Genomic DNA, 12,190 nt, shown 5'->3' on the forward strand with positions numbered 1-12,190 from the left:
AACAGATGTGAAATCTCATCAAAAGACATGGAAGCTGCACAAATGAACCAAATAGAAATACTAGCACTGAAAAGTGTTAATACTGTAATGGACTTAACAGTAGATTGAAATAAGGGTCAGCATATTTTTGAGAGGGACCCATAGAAATTATTTAACTTAAAGAGAAAAAAATAAAAAAAATGTAAATAAAGTCTTGGTGAGCTGTGAGTCAGTATCATATGGTCCAACATACAACTAATTGAACTGAATTTCCAGAAGGAGAAGAGAGAGAAATGGGGATGGTGCAGTAAAGAAATAATGACTGAAAGTTTTTCAAATTTTGTGAATAATATCTACTTATATATCTATGAAACTTAGAAAACCACAGTAGAATACAGAAAGAACCATACATCATAGACTACCTGCAGAAAACCAATCATAAAAAGTTATTCTTAAAACCAACAATATGCATTCTATCAGATAAAAATGGAGGTCAAAATAGTTGGGGAATAAAATAAAAAAAATCCGTATACCCAGAATTCTATAACCAGTAAAAATATCATTACAAAATTCATACAAAATAAAAACATTTTTAGATTTAAAAAATCTAAAAAGAATTTGTCTGTAGCTGTTCTGCACTATAAGAAATACTAAAGGGACTAGGTATAGTGGCTCACACCTGTATCCCAGCACTTTGGTAGGTCAAGGCAGGCAGACTGCTTGAATCCAGGAGTTTTAGACCAGTCCAGGTAACAAAGCCAAATCTCGTCTCCCAAAAAAAAAAAAAAAAAAAAAATTAGCTGGGCATGGTGGCATGTGCCTGTAATCTCAGCTACTTGGGACGCTGAGGTGGAAGAATCACCTGAGCCCAGGTCAAGGCTGCAGTGGGCTGAGGTTGTGCCACTGTACTCCAGCCTAGGCAACCAGAGTGAGACCCTGTCTCAAAAATAACAAGAAATACTAAAGGAAAGTCTCCCGCCTGAAGGTAAGTGATAATAGGTGAAACTAAGATCTGCAAGAAAAAAAACGAGGAGCACAGGAAATTGTGTATATGTGGAAATATAGAAAAGCTGTTTTCTTCTTTTAATTTCTGTAAAAGACAATGCACTAGTTAAGCAAAACTTAAAACATTTTGTTGTGTAAAGTCTATAATTAGTGGGTATGTAAAATCTGACAGCATTTGCATACAATTGAGGAACTGTAAAGTAATTATAAATTTCTTAACTTTATGTGAAGTGGTACATTATTAACTCTAAATAGACTGTGGTAACATAAGAACAACCAGGGAAAAGGAAGTAACACGAAGAAATACACTTGGAGCAACAGAGCAACTAAAATGGGATTAGTATAAAAAGTAGTGAATTTGTCATCCCTCGAAATGTCCAGGTTGGGAAGTCATCAGATCAGGAAATTTCAGAAAGACAGGAAATTGAGTTCTTCTTCTTCCCCTCGAAAGTTGTCATTTGGGGTATATGACATACTTGATTTTATTTTAATCCCTCAAAGCAATATGTTTCACAAGACATGTTTTGCCCTTGAAATTTTTGGTATCTTTCATATGTCCACTGTGGATGTTTACATTCATAAAAGCTCAATTACTTGGCCTCTTTCATAAATTTTAAACAAAGGTAACATGACGAGACCAGCTCGGTCGGGGAGACCCTAACCCAGTGGCGCTAGAGGAATTAAAAACACACACACAGAAATATAGAGGTGTGAAGTGGGAAATCAGGGGTCTCATAGCCTTCACAGCTGACACCGCCCCCCCCAAACCGAACAGAGATTTACCCAAGTATTTATTAACAGCAAACCAGTCATTAGCATTGTTTCTATAGATGTTAAATTAACTAAAAGTATCCCTTAAGGGAAACGAAGGGATGGGCCAGATTAACTGCAGCAGGAACACGCCCTTAAGACACAGATCGCTCATGCTAATTGTTTGTGGCTTAACAATGCCTTTAAGCGGTTTTCGCCCTGGGCGGGCCAGGTGTTCCTCACCCTCATTCCTGTAAACCCACAACCATCCAGCTTGGGCGTTACAGCCATTATGAACATGTTACAGTGCTGTAGAGATTTTGTTTATAGCCAGTCTTGGGGCCAGTTTATGGCCAGATTTTGGGGGGCTTGCTCCCAACAGTAACACATGTTATTATAATTTAGTTTCACCACCAGTTTCTTTGTTTTATGCTTTCAATAAAACACTATGTCTGCATTTCAGAAATGTTCTGTGCAATTATTACTGAGAACAGTATGATTTTTTAATCTATTCTCACATGAATATTAACAAATAACACACATACAAAGAAAAATGTAAAATTCTAGAACTCCACTCCCATATCCCTTCCCTATCCAACCTTCTCCCACAATGGGGTTCTGCCAAGTACTCCTCAGAGCTTAATCAAACTTACTTCTGTCCAGTTCTGATTCTTTATGAGGTCAGAGGACCTTCAGTTCTCCCACTTCCTGTCAATGTATTGTGCTTCTCTCCAAGCACCACCACAGAACTGAATCCCATTGGTTTGAAAGAAGTATTTGTGCCTAACAGTAATAAGCAAATGGCATTTTTCTCCCAATGTCAGAAAACACGGGCAACCTGCTCCCTTTCCCCTTTCTTGGCGTCTCTCCCACCTTCCCTCCAAGATCAAGTTGGCCTCCCCCAATTCTGTGGAAAAGAAAACAGAATTCCTGGGCCTCCTGCCCAAGTGTTTCCAGCCAGCACGGCATTGGCAAGGCTAAATCACCAAGCCGAGGACCTGGGGATGGGCGCAAATGCAAATCAAAAAGGCTCTCGAGGCCGGGTGCAGTGGCTCACGCCTGTAATCCCAGCACTTTGGGAGGCCGAGGAGGGCGGATCACGAAGTCAGGAGATCGAGACCATCCTGGCTAACACGGTGAAACCCTGTCTCTACTAAAAAATACAAAAAATTAGCCGGGCGTGGTGGCGGGCGCCTGTAGTCCCAGCTGCTAGGGAGGCTGAGGCAGGAGAATGGCGTGAACCTGGAAGGCGGAGCTTGCAGTGAGCTGAGATCGCGCCACTGCACTCCAGCCTGGGCGACAGAGCGAGACTCCGTCTCAAAAAAATAAAAAAATAAAAAATAAAAAAGGCTCTTGAGAAAGAGGGGTTTCTTCATTTTCTCTCCAGGCGCAGTCATCTACGAACAAAGCTCCTTTTCCCAGGCCCTGCAACCTGCCCCTCAGATTGGAAGTGACCGTGGGCTGGCTTTTACCTTCTCTTCCACCTCTTACTAGAGTACTGACAACTTGTTTTCTTCATTTCTTCCTCCCCCTCGGCTTTTAGGTTTCAGCGGACCTCAGGGTGCCCCACCCACCTCTTCCAGGAAGACGCTCCAGCGGGGCTGGCAGCTCTCCCAGCGCGGGGCGGGGTCCCAGACGTGGCGGCCGCGCGCGGGGAAGGAGGGTCCAGGCGAGCCGGACCCGCCCCCGGACCCTGCGCTTAGCCCTCCCTTCCGCGCGCTTACTTTGTTTATAACTTGAAAAATCCTCTTCCGTCTCCCTTCCCTGCCTCCTCTCCTTTCCCTTTTCTCTGCCAATACAACTAGACCCCGCGTGTGGCGTCGCCGGTGCCCAGCATTCTGCCGGGCGGGCGGTGAGTGGGGCTGGACAGGCGGGCGCAGAGCAGGACAGGGTGGCGCCGGCGCCCGGGCTGCGGGGCCGAGGGCGTCGTCAGGGGAGGCCCGAGGCCGCGGTGCCTGCGGGCGGGCGCGGAGGGCGCGCGGCGTCCTGCGCTAGCAGTTCCCGGACACTGCGCTCGCGTCGCATCCTCAGGTGGTTGCAGAAGTTTCGTGGTGTCGGGCGCTCGTCTGCGGTGCAGACGCAGAGGGTTTGGGAGCGAGCAGTTTCCTGCCCAGGGCTGGGGGATCCTGGCTGCACTTCACGGGGGCGGCCCTTTCGTTTCGCTCTGCGTGACAGGTCTCGCTTGATTGGGTTTCTCATGGGTCTCTGACTGGCGTTTCCACGGCGCGACTCTCACGGACTCAGGCCAGGCCACTCGCAGGTAAAAACGCTGTTTATGGTAACTTTTTAATTGCTCGGCGAGTGGAGGCGGTGACAGGAGAGAATCCCTCTCGCATGTTTTCAATTCGGGCAAACTGGGGCGATTTGGGGCTGTCCTTGATTTGTTTTTAAAAATAAAACGTTCGTATTTAAAGACTTAGGATTTTATTTTGTGGCCTTATCTTCTCTTAGGATCTACAATTTAGTTTTTAATTTTATATTGCATTTAGAATGGAGCCACCAACATAAGTACTTGTGAAGATATAATGCACCAAACTTGATACTGCTTAAAGGGGAGTACATTTCCTAATCTAAATTGCATTCTCCTGTAATAGTAATAGAACACAACCTCCATCTGTCTGCTCTCATGGATAGCTGTGAAATACTAGCAGCATTTCCATTAAATTTGAAAAAGACAAGAATGCTAATCATTACACGCTGTGACATGGTTGTGAATTCTGTGGGCGAGTGACAACAGGTAGGGGAACGTATTATCACTTTATGCATGATGTGAGTGTATACCTTAATGTCCATAGGAAACACCAAAATTTGATGGGAAGCATAAGTGAATTTATCAGAGTTTCCAGTTGCATCATACTTAATTTATAGAAATCAATTGATGTTTATACATAAACTAGATAATACAGTAAAGCAGTAAAATTCAGTTTGGCATGAAATAACACACAATTGAGAAATTATTTTTAAGAAGATATAAAAAGGTATGTATGAGAATCTAACAAAATACATAACATTCTTCTAGGTAAAGATATCGTTTCTCTAAAACAACGTATAAGTAGAATCCTAACTGAATATTTTTGTTACTGTTTTTAACTGTACTGTTCAGCTCATGTGGAAGAACATATTAATGTTATGTATAATATATTACAAATAATAAAATACAACATATATAATTATGTCTTCTTTTATATATTATATATAATTTTAACATTTAATATTATACATATACACATATATATGGTGGAGACTTCTTCATATAATAAGAGATGTTACAAAACTGTGGTGATTAAAAGACAGTGCAGTAGACCTACTACCAGATGTGTAAATGAAACTGAAGAGACATGGAAGAATAAAAGGAAAGCTGGCATTTGATAAGCATACATTTTAAATCAGTGGGTGGGGAAGAAGAAATAACATTTAATTGAATGTGCTTGGACAAGCAGGAATTTGTTTGGGAAACCTAATAAAACTGGAACTTTTCCTCACTGTTAATAGACAAATGTGGTCTAGATGGCTTACTAGTTTAAATCTAAACATATGCAGCCTAAAAAGGAAAAAAGAAAGCCCGAATAGATATTTGTGCACATTGCATGTGGGAAAAGCATTTCTAAGCATAATACAAACCTAGACCCATTTAGGGACATGATTTTTATTAACATTTGCATCCCCCAAAAAAGATACAAACTGGGGACATTGTTAATAGAAAAAAAATATGTAATTTTGCTAATATACCTAGAAATCTTATTAATGACCTTCAAAATCAATGACCCAGTTAAGGATAAAAAGAGTCAACTCAAAGCAAAAGAAATGCAAATAATAAGCAGACTGAATACTGTTAGCCACACTAATTATCCAAAACATATATGAAGACATCAATTTTTGCATTAATTTTACAAATTTTGAAATTCTGATAACTTTAGGTGTTGTTGAAAATGCAATGAGGAAAATATAATTTTACAAACTTTTAGTGGAAATGTGAATTGGTGAAACTGTTTTAGGGTTAAAGCTGTTCAAATTTACAAATATTCATTTACTTAACTGGAATTTATCCAGCAAAACGTGCTCCCAAGTGTACAAATAAAAATCTCTGTCAAAGATGTTTAAAGTAGGATTGTTTACAATGTAGAAAACATGGATACAACTCTGTAGCCATTGATTGGGAACTGGTTACATAATGTATGGTATATTCAAAGGTGGAATAATATACAGTTTAAAACATTGTAGCTCTAAATGTTCTAACTTGGAAATATGTCCGAAACATATTATAAGTTAAAGTTAAAACACAAAATGAAACACAGAACAAGTTGAAACACTGTGTGTGTCTGTGTGTGTGTGTGTGTGTGTGTGTAGTGTAGTAATTATATTTTTGTAAATAATTTGGAATATAGGCTGAATTACATTATTATGAGTAGTGATGTTGTATTACACATTTCTATAATGTATGCATGTGTATAAGGAAAAATTGATAGTGATTAGTAATTTATACATAATATTGCCTTTTAAAATTTTATTTTATTATTATACTTTAGGTTTTAGGGTACATGTGCACAATGTGCAGGTTTGTTACATATGTATCCATGTGCCATGTTGGTTTGCTGCACCCATTAACTCGTCATTTAGCATTAGGTATATCTCCCAATGCTGTCCCTCCCCCCTCACCCCACCCTACAACAGTCCCTGGAGTGTCATGTTCCCCTTCCTGTGTCCATGAGTTCCCACTGTTGAATTCCCACCCATGAGTGAGAACATGCGGTGTTTGGTTTTTTGTCCTTGCGATAGTTCACTGAGAATGATGGTTTCCAGTTTCATCCATGTCCCTACAAAGGACATGAACTCATCATTTTTTATGGCTGCATAGTAGTCCATGGTGTATACGTGCCACATTTTCTTAATCCAGTCTGTCGTTGTTGGACATTTGGGTTGGTTCCAAGTCTTTGCTATTGTGAATAGTGCCGCAATAAACATATGTGTGCATGTGTCTTTATAGCAGCATGATTTATAGTCCTTTGGGTATATACCCAGTAATGGGATGGCTGGGTCAAATGGTATTTCTAGTTCTAGATCCCTGAGAATCCCACACTGACTTCCACAATGGTTGAACTAGTTTACAATCCCACCAACAGAGTAAAAGTGTTCCTATTTCTCCACATCCTCTCCAGCACCTGTTGTTTCCTGACTTTTTAATGATGGCCATTCTAACTGGTGTGAGATGGTATCTCACTGTGGTTTTGATTTGCATTTCTCTGATGGCCATTTTTTCATGTGTTTTATGGCTGCATAAATGTCTTCTTTTGAGAAGTGTCTGTTCATGTTCTTCGCCCACTTTTTGATGGGGTTGTTTGCTTTTTTTCTTGTAAATTTGTTTGAGTTCATTGTAGATTCTGGATATTAGCCCTTTGTCAGATGAGTAGGTTGCAAAAATTTTCTCCCATTCTGTAGGTTGCCTGTTCACTCTGATGGTAGTTTCTTTTGCTGTGCAGAAGCTCTTAGGTTAATTAGATCCCATTTGTCAATTTTGGCTTTTGTTGCCATTGCTTTTGGTCTTTTAGACATGAAGTCCTTGCCCACACCTATGTCCTGAATGATATTGCCTAGGTTTTCTTCCAGGGTTTTTATGGTTTTAGGTCTAACATGTAAGTCTTTAATCCATCTTGAATTAATTTTTGTATAAGGTGTAAGGAAGGGATCCAGTTTCAGCTTTCTACATATGGCTAGCCAGTTTTCCCAGCACCATTTATTAAATAGGGAATCCTTTCCCCATTGGTTGTTTTTGTCAGGTTTTTCAAAGATCAGATAGTTGTAGATATGTGGCATTATTTCTGAGGGCTCTGTTCTGTTCCATTGATCTATGTCTCTGTTATGGTACCAGTACCATGCTGTTTTGGTTACTGTAGCCTTGTAGTATAGTTTGAAATCAGGTAGCGTGATGCCTCCAGCTTTTCTCTTTTGGCTTAGGATTGACTTGGCGATGTGGGCTCTTTTTTGGTTCCATATGAACTTTAAAGTAGTTTTTTCCAATTCTGTGAAGAAAGTCATTGGTAGCTTGATGGGGATGGCATTGAATCTATAAATTACCTTGGGAAGTATGGCCATTTTCACGATATTGATTCTTCCAACCCATGAGCATGGAATGTTCTTCCATTTGTTTGTATCCTCTTTTATTTCATTGAGCAGTGGTTTGTAGTTCTCCTTGAAGAGATCCTTCACATCCCTTGTAAGCTGGATTCCTAGGTATTTTATTCTCTTTGAAGCAATTGTGAATGGGAGTTCACTCATGATTTGGCTCTCTGTTTGTCTGTGATTGGTGTACAAGAATGCTTGTGATTTTTGTACATTGATTTTGTATCCTGAGACTTTGCTGAAGTTGCTTATCAGCTTAAGGAGATTTTGGGCTGAGACAGTGGAGTTTTCTAGATATACAATCATGTCATCTGCAAACAGGGACGATTTGATTTCCTCTTTTCCTAATTGAATACCCTTTATTTCCTTCTCCTGCCTGATTGCCCTGGCCAGAACTTCCAACACTATGTTGAATAGGAGGGGTGAGAGAGGGCATCCCTGTCTTGTGCCGGTTTTCAAAGGGAATGCTTCCAGTTTTTGCCCATTCAGTATGATATTGGCTGTGGGTTTGTCATAGATAGCTCTTATTATTTTGAGGTACGTCCCATCAATACCTAATTTCTTGAGAGTTTTTACCACGAAGGTTGTTGAATTTTGTCAAAGGCCTTTTCTGCATCTATTGAGATAATCGTGGTTTTTCTCTTTGGTTCTGTTTATATGCTGGATTACATTTATTGATTTGCTTATGTTGAACCAGCCTTGCATCCCAGGGATGAAGCCCACTTGGTCATGGTGGATAAGCTTTTTGATGTGCTGCTGGATTCGGTTTGCCAGTATTTTATTGAGGATTCTTGCATCAATGTTCATCAATGATATTGATCTGAAATTCTCTTTTTTGGTTATGTCTCTGCCAGGCTTTGGTATCAGGATGATGCTGGCTTCATAAAATGTGTTAGGGAGGATTCCCTCTTTTTCTATCAATTGGAATAGTTTCAGAAGGAATGGTACCAGTTCCTCCTTGTACCTTTGGTAGAATTCGGCTGTGAATCCATCAGGTCCTGGACTCTTTTTGGTTGATAAGCTATTGATTATTGCCACAATTTCAGAGCCTGTTATTGGTCTATTCAGAGATTCAACTTTTTCCTGGTTTAGTCTTGGGAGGGTCTATTTGTCGAGGAATTTATCCATTTCTTCTAGATTTTCTAGTTTATTTGCATAGAGGCGTTTGTAGTATTCTCTGATGGTAGATTGTATTTCTGTGGGATCGGTGGTGATATCCCCTTTGTCATTTTTTATTGCATCTATTTGATTCTTCTCTCTTTTCTTTATTAGTCTTGCTAGCGGTCTATCAATTTTATTGATCTTTTCAAAAAACCAGCTCCTCGATTCATTAATTTTTTGAAGGGTTTTTTGTGTCTCTAATTTCCTTCAGTTCTGCTCTGATTTTAGTTATTTCTTGCCTTCTGCTAGCTTTTGAATGTGTTTGCTTTTGCTTTTCTAGTTCTTTTCATTGTGATGTTAGGGTGTCAATTTTGGATCTTTCCTGCTTTCTCTTGTGGGCATTTAGTGCTATAAATTTCCCTCTACACACTGCTTTGAGTGTGTCCCAGAGATTCTGGTATGTTGTCTCTTTGTTCTCGTTGGTTTCAAAGACCATCTTTATTTTTGCCTTCATTTCATTATGTACCCAGTAGTCATTCAGGAGCAGGTTGTTCAGTTTCCATGTAGTTGAGCGGTTTTGAGTGAGTTTCTTAATCCTGAGTTCTAGTTTGATTGCACTGTGGTCTGAGAGACAGTTTGTTATAATTTCTGTTCTTTTACATTTGCTGAGGAGAGCTTTACTTCCAACTATGTGGTCAATTTTGGAATAGGTGTGGTGTAGTGCTGAAAAAAATGTATATTCTGTTGATTTGGGGTGGAGAGTTCTGTAGATGTCTATTAGGTCCACTTTGTGCAGAGCTGAGTTCAATTCCTGGATATCCTTGTTAACTTTCTGTCTCGTTGATCTGTCTAATGTTGACAGTGGGGTGTTAAAATCTCCCATTATTATTGTGTGGGAGTTTAAGTCCCTTTGTATGTCACTCAGGACTTGCTTTATGAATCTGGGTGCTCCTGTGTTGGGTGCATATATATTTAGGATAGTTAGCTCTTCTTGTTGAATTGATCCCTTTACCGTTATGTAATGGCCTTCTTTGTCTCTTTTGATCTTTGTTGGTTTAAAGTCTATTTTATCAGAGACTAGGATTGCAACCCCTGCCTTTTTTTGTTTTCCATTTGCTTGGTAGATCTTCCTCCATCCCTTTATTTTGAGTCTATGTGTGTCTCTGCACGTGAGATGGGTTTCCTGAATACAGCACACTGATGGGTCTTGACTCCTTATCCAGTTTGCCAGTCTGTGTCTTTTAATTGGAGCATTTAGCCCATTTACATTTAAAGTTAATATTGTTATGTGTGAATTTGATCCTGTCATTATGATGTTAGTTGGTTATTTTGCTCGTTAGTTGATGCAGTTTCTTCCTAGCCTCGATGGTCTTTACAATTTGGCATGTTTTTGCAGTGGCTGGTACCGGTTGTTCCTTTCCATGTTTAGTGCTTCCTTCAGGAGCTCTTTTAGGGCAGGCCTGGTGGTGACAAAATCACTCAGCATTTGCTTGTCTGTAAAGTATTTTATTTCTCCTTCACTTGTGAAGCTTAGTTTGGCTGGATATGAAATTCTGGGTTGAAAATTCTTTTCTTTAAGAATGTTGAATATCGGCCCCCATTCACTTCTGGCTTGTATAGTTTCTGCCAAGAGATCAGCTGTTAGTCTGATGGGTTTCCCTTTGTGGGTAACCCGAGCTTTCTCTCTGGCTTCCCTTAACATTTTTTCCTTCATTTCAACTTTGGTGAATCTGACAATTATGTGTCTTGGAGTTGCTCTTCTCGAGGAATATCTTTGTGGCATTCTCTGTATTTCCTGAATCTGAATGTTGGCCTGCCTTGCTAGATTGGGGAAGTTCTCCCGGATAATATCTTGCAGAGTGTTTTCCAACTTGGTTCCATTCTCCCCGTCATTTTCAGGTACACCAATCAGATGTAAGTTTGGTCTTTTCACATTGTCCCAAATTTCTTGGAGGCTTTGTTTGTTTCTTTTTATGCTTTTTTCCCTAAACTTCCCTTCTCGCTTCATTTCATTCATTTCATCTTCTATCACTGTTACCCTTTCTTCCAGTTGATCGCATCGGCTACTGAGGCTTCTGCAATCTTCGCGTAGTTCTCGAAACTTGGCTTTCAGCTCCATCAGCTCTTTTAAGCCCTTCTCTTCATTGGTTATTCTAGTTATCCATTCATCTAATTTTTTTTCAAAGTTTTTAACTTCTTTGCTATTGTTTTGTATTTCCTCCCGTAGCTCAGAGTAGTTTGATCGTCTGAAGCCTTCTTCTCTCAACTCGTCAAAGTCATCCTCCGTCCAGCTTTGTTCCGTTGCTGGTGAGGAACTGCGTTCCTTTGGAGGAGGAGAGTTGCTCTGCTTTTTAGAGTTTCCAGTTTTTCTGCTCTGTTTTTTCCCCATCTTTGTGGTTTTATCTACTTTTGGTCTTTGATGATGGTGATGTACAGATGGGTTTTTGGTGTGGACGCCCTTTCTTTTTGTTAGTTTTCCTTCTACCAGACAGGACCCTCAGCTGCAGGTCTGTTGAGCTTTGCTAGAGGTCCACTCCAGACCCTGTTTGGGTGGGTGTCAGCAGCGGTGGCTGCAGAACAGTGGATTTTCGTGAGACCACAAATTCAGCTGTCTGATAGTTCCTCTGGAAGTTTTGTCTCAGAGGAGTACCTGGCTGAGTGAGGTGTCAGTCTGTCCCCACTGGGGGGTGCCTCCCTGTTAGGCTGCCCCGGGGGGTCAGGGACCCACTTTAGGAGGCAGTCTGTCCATTCTCAGATTTCCAGCTGTGTGCTGGGAGAACCACTACTCTCTTCAAAGCTGTTAGACAGGGACATTTAAGTCTGCAGAGGTTCCTGCTGAATTTTTGTTTGTCTGTGCCCTGCCCCCAGAGGTGGAGCCTATAGAGGCAGGCAGGCCTCCTTGAGCGGTGGTGAGCTCCACCCAGTTCGAGCTTCCTGGCTGCTTTGTTTACCTTAGCAAGCCTGGGCAATGGGGAACGCCCCTCCCCCAGCCTCGCTGCCGCCTTGCAGTTTGATCTCAGACTGCTGTGCTAGCAATCAGCGAGACTCCGTGGGCGTAGGACCCTCCGAGCCAGGTGCGGGACACAGTCTCCTGGTGTGCCGTTTTCCAAGCCCGTTGGAAAAGTGCAGTATTAGGGTGGGACTGACCCAGTTTTCCCTGTGCTGTCTGTTACCCCTTTCTTTGACTAGGAAAGGGAACTCCTTGACCCCTTGTGCTTCCCGAGTGAGGCAATGCCTC

The 12,190-nt window shown here is 41.0% G+C and overlaps 1 protein-coding gene across 3 annotated transcripts in view; it reads left to right on the top strand.

Moving 5' to 3' along the window:
• Positions 1 to 3,361: 3,361 nt before the first annotated feature.
• PLSCR4 (phospholipid scramblase 4) overlaps positions 3,362 to 12,190 on the top strand; it is a 69,209-nt gene continuing 60,380 nt past the window's right edge. Inside the window, exons 1-2 of one of the 3 annotated variants that reach the window (XM_030816694.1) lie at positions 3,402 to 3,586; positions 3,910 to 3,994. The gene's annotated coding sequence lies outside the window, so the exon portion shown is untranslated. Of the gene's footprint in view, positions 3,587 to 3,741; positions 3,995 to 12,190 lie in introns of those variants that run through there. The other 2 variants (XM_003265357.4, XM_003265356.4) reach the window with 2 other exon arrangements.

Source organism: Nomascus leucogenys, chromosome 8, assembly GCF_006542625.1.
Source record: "Nomascus leucogenys isolate Asia chromosome 8, Asia_NLE_v1, whole genome shotgun sequence".
In the NCBI taxonomy this organism is placed as follows: domain Eukaryota; kingdom Metazoa; phylum Chordata; class Mammalia; order Primates; family Hylobatidae; genus Nomascus; species Nomascus leucogenys.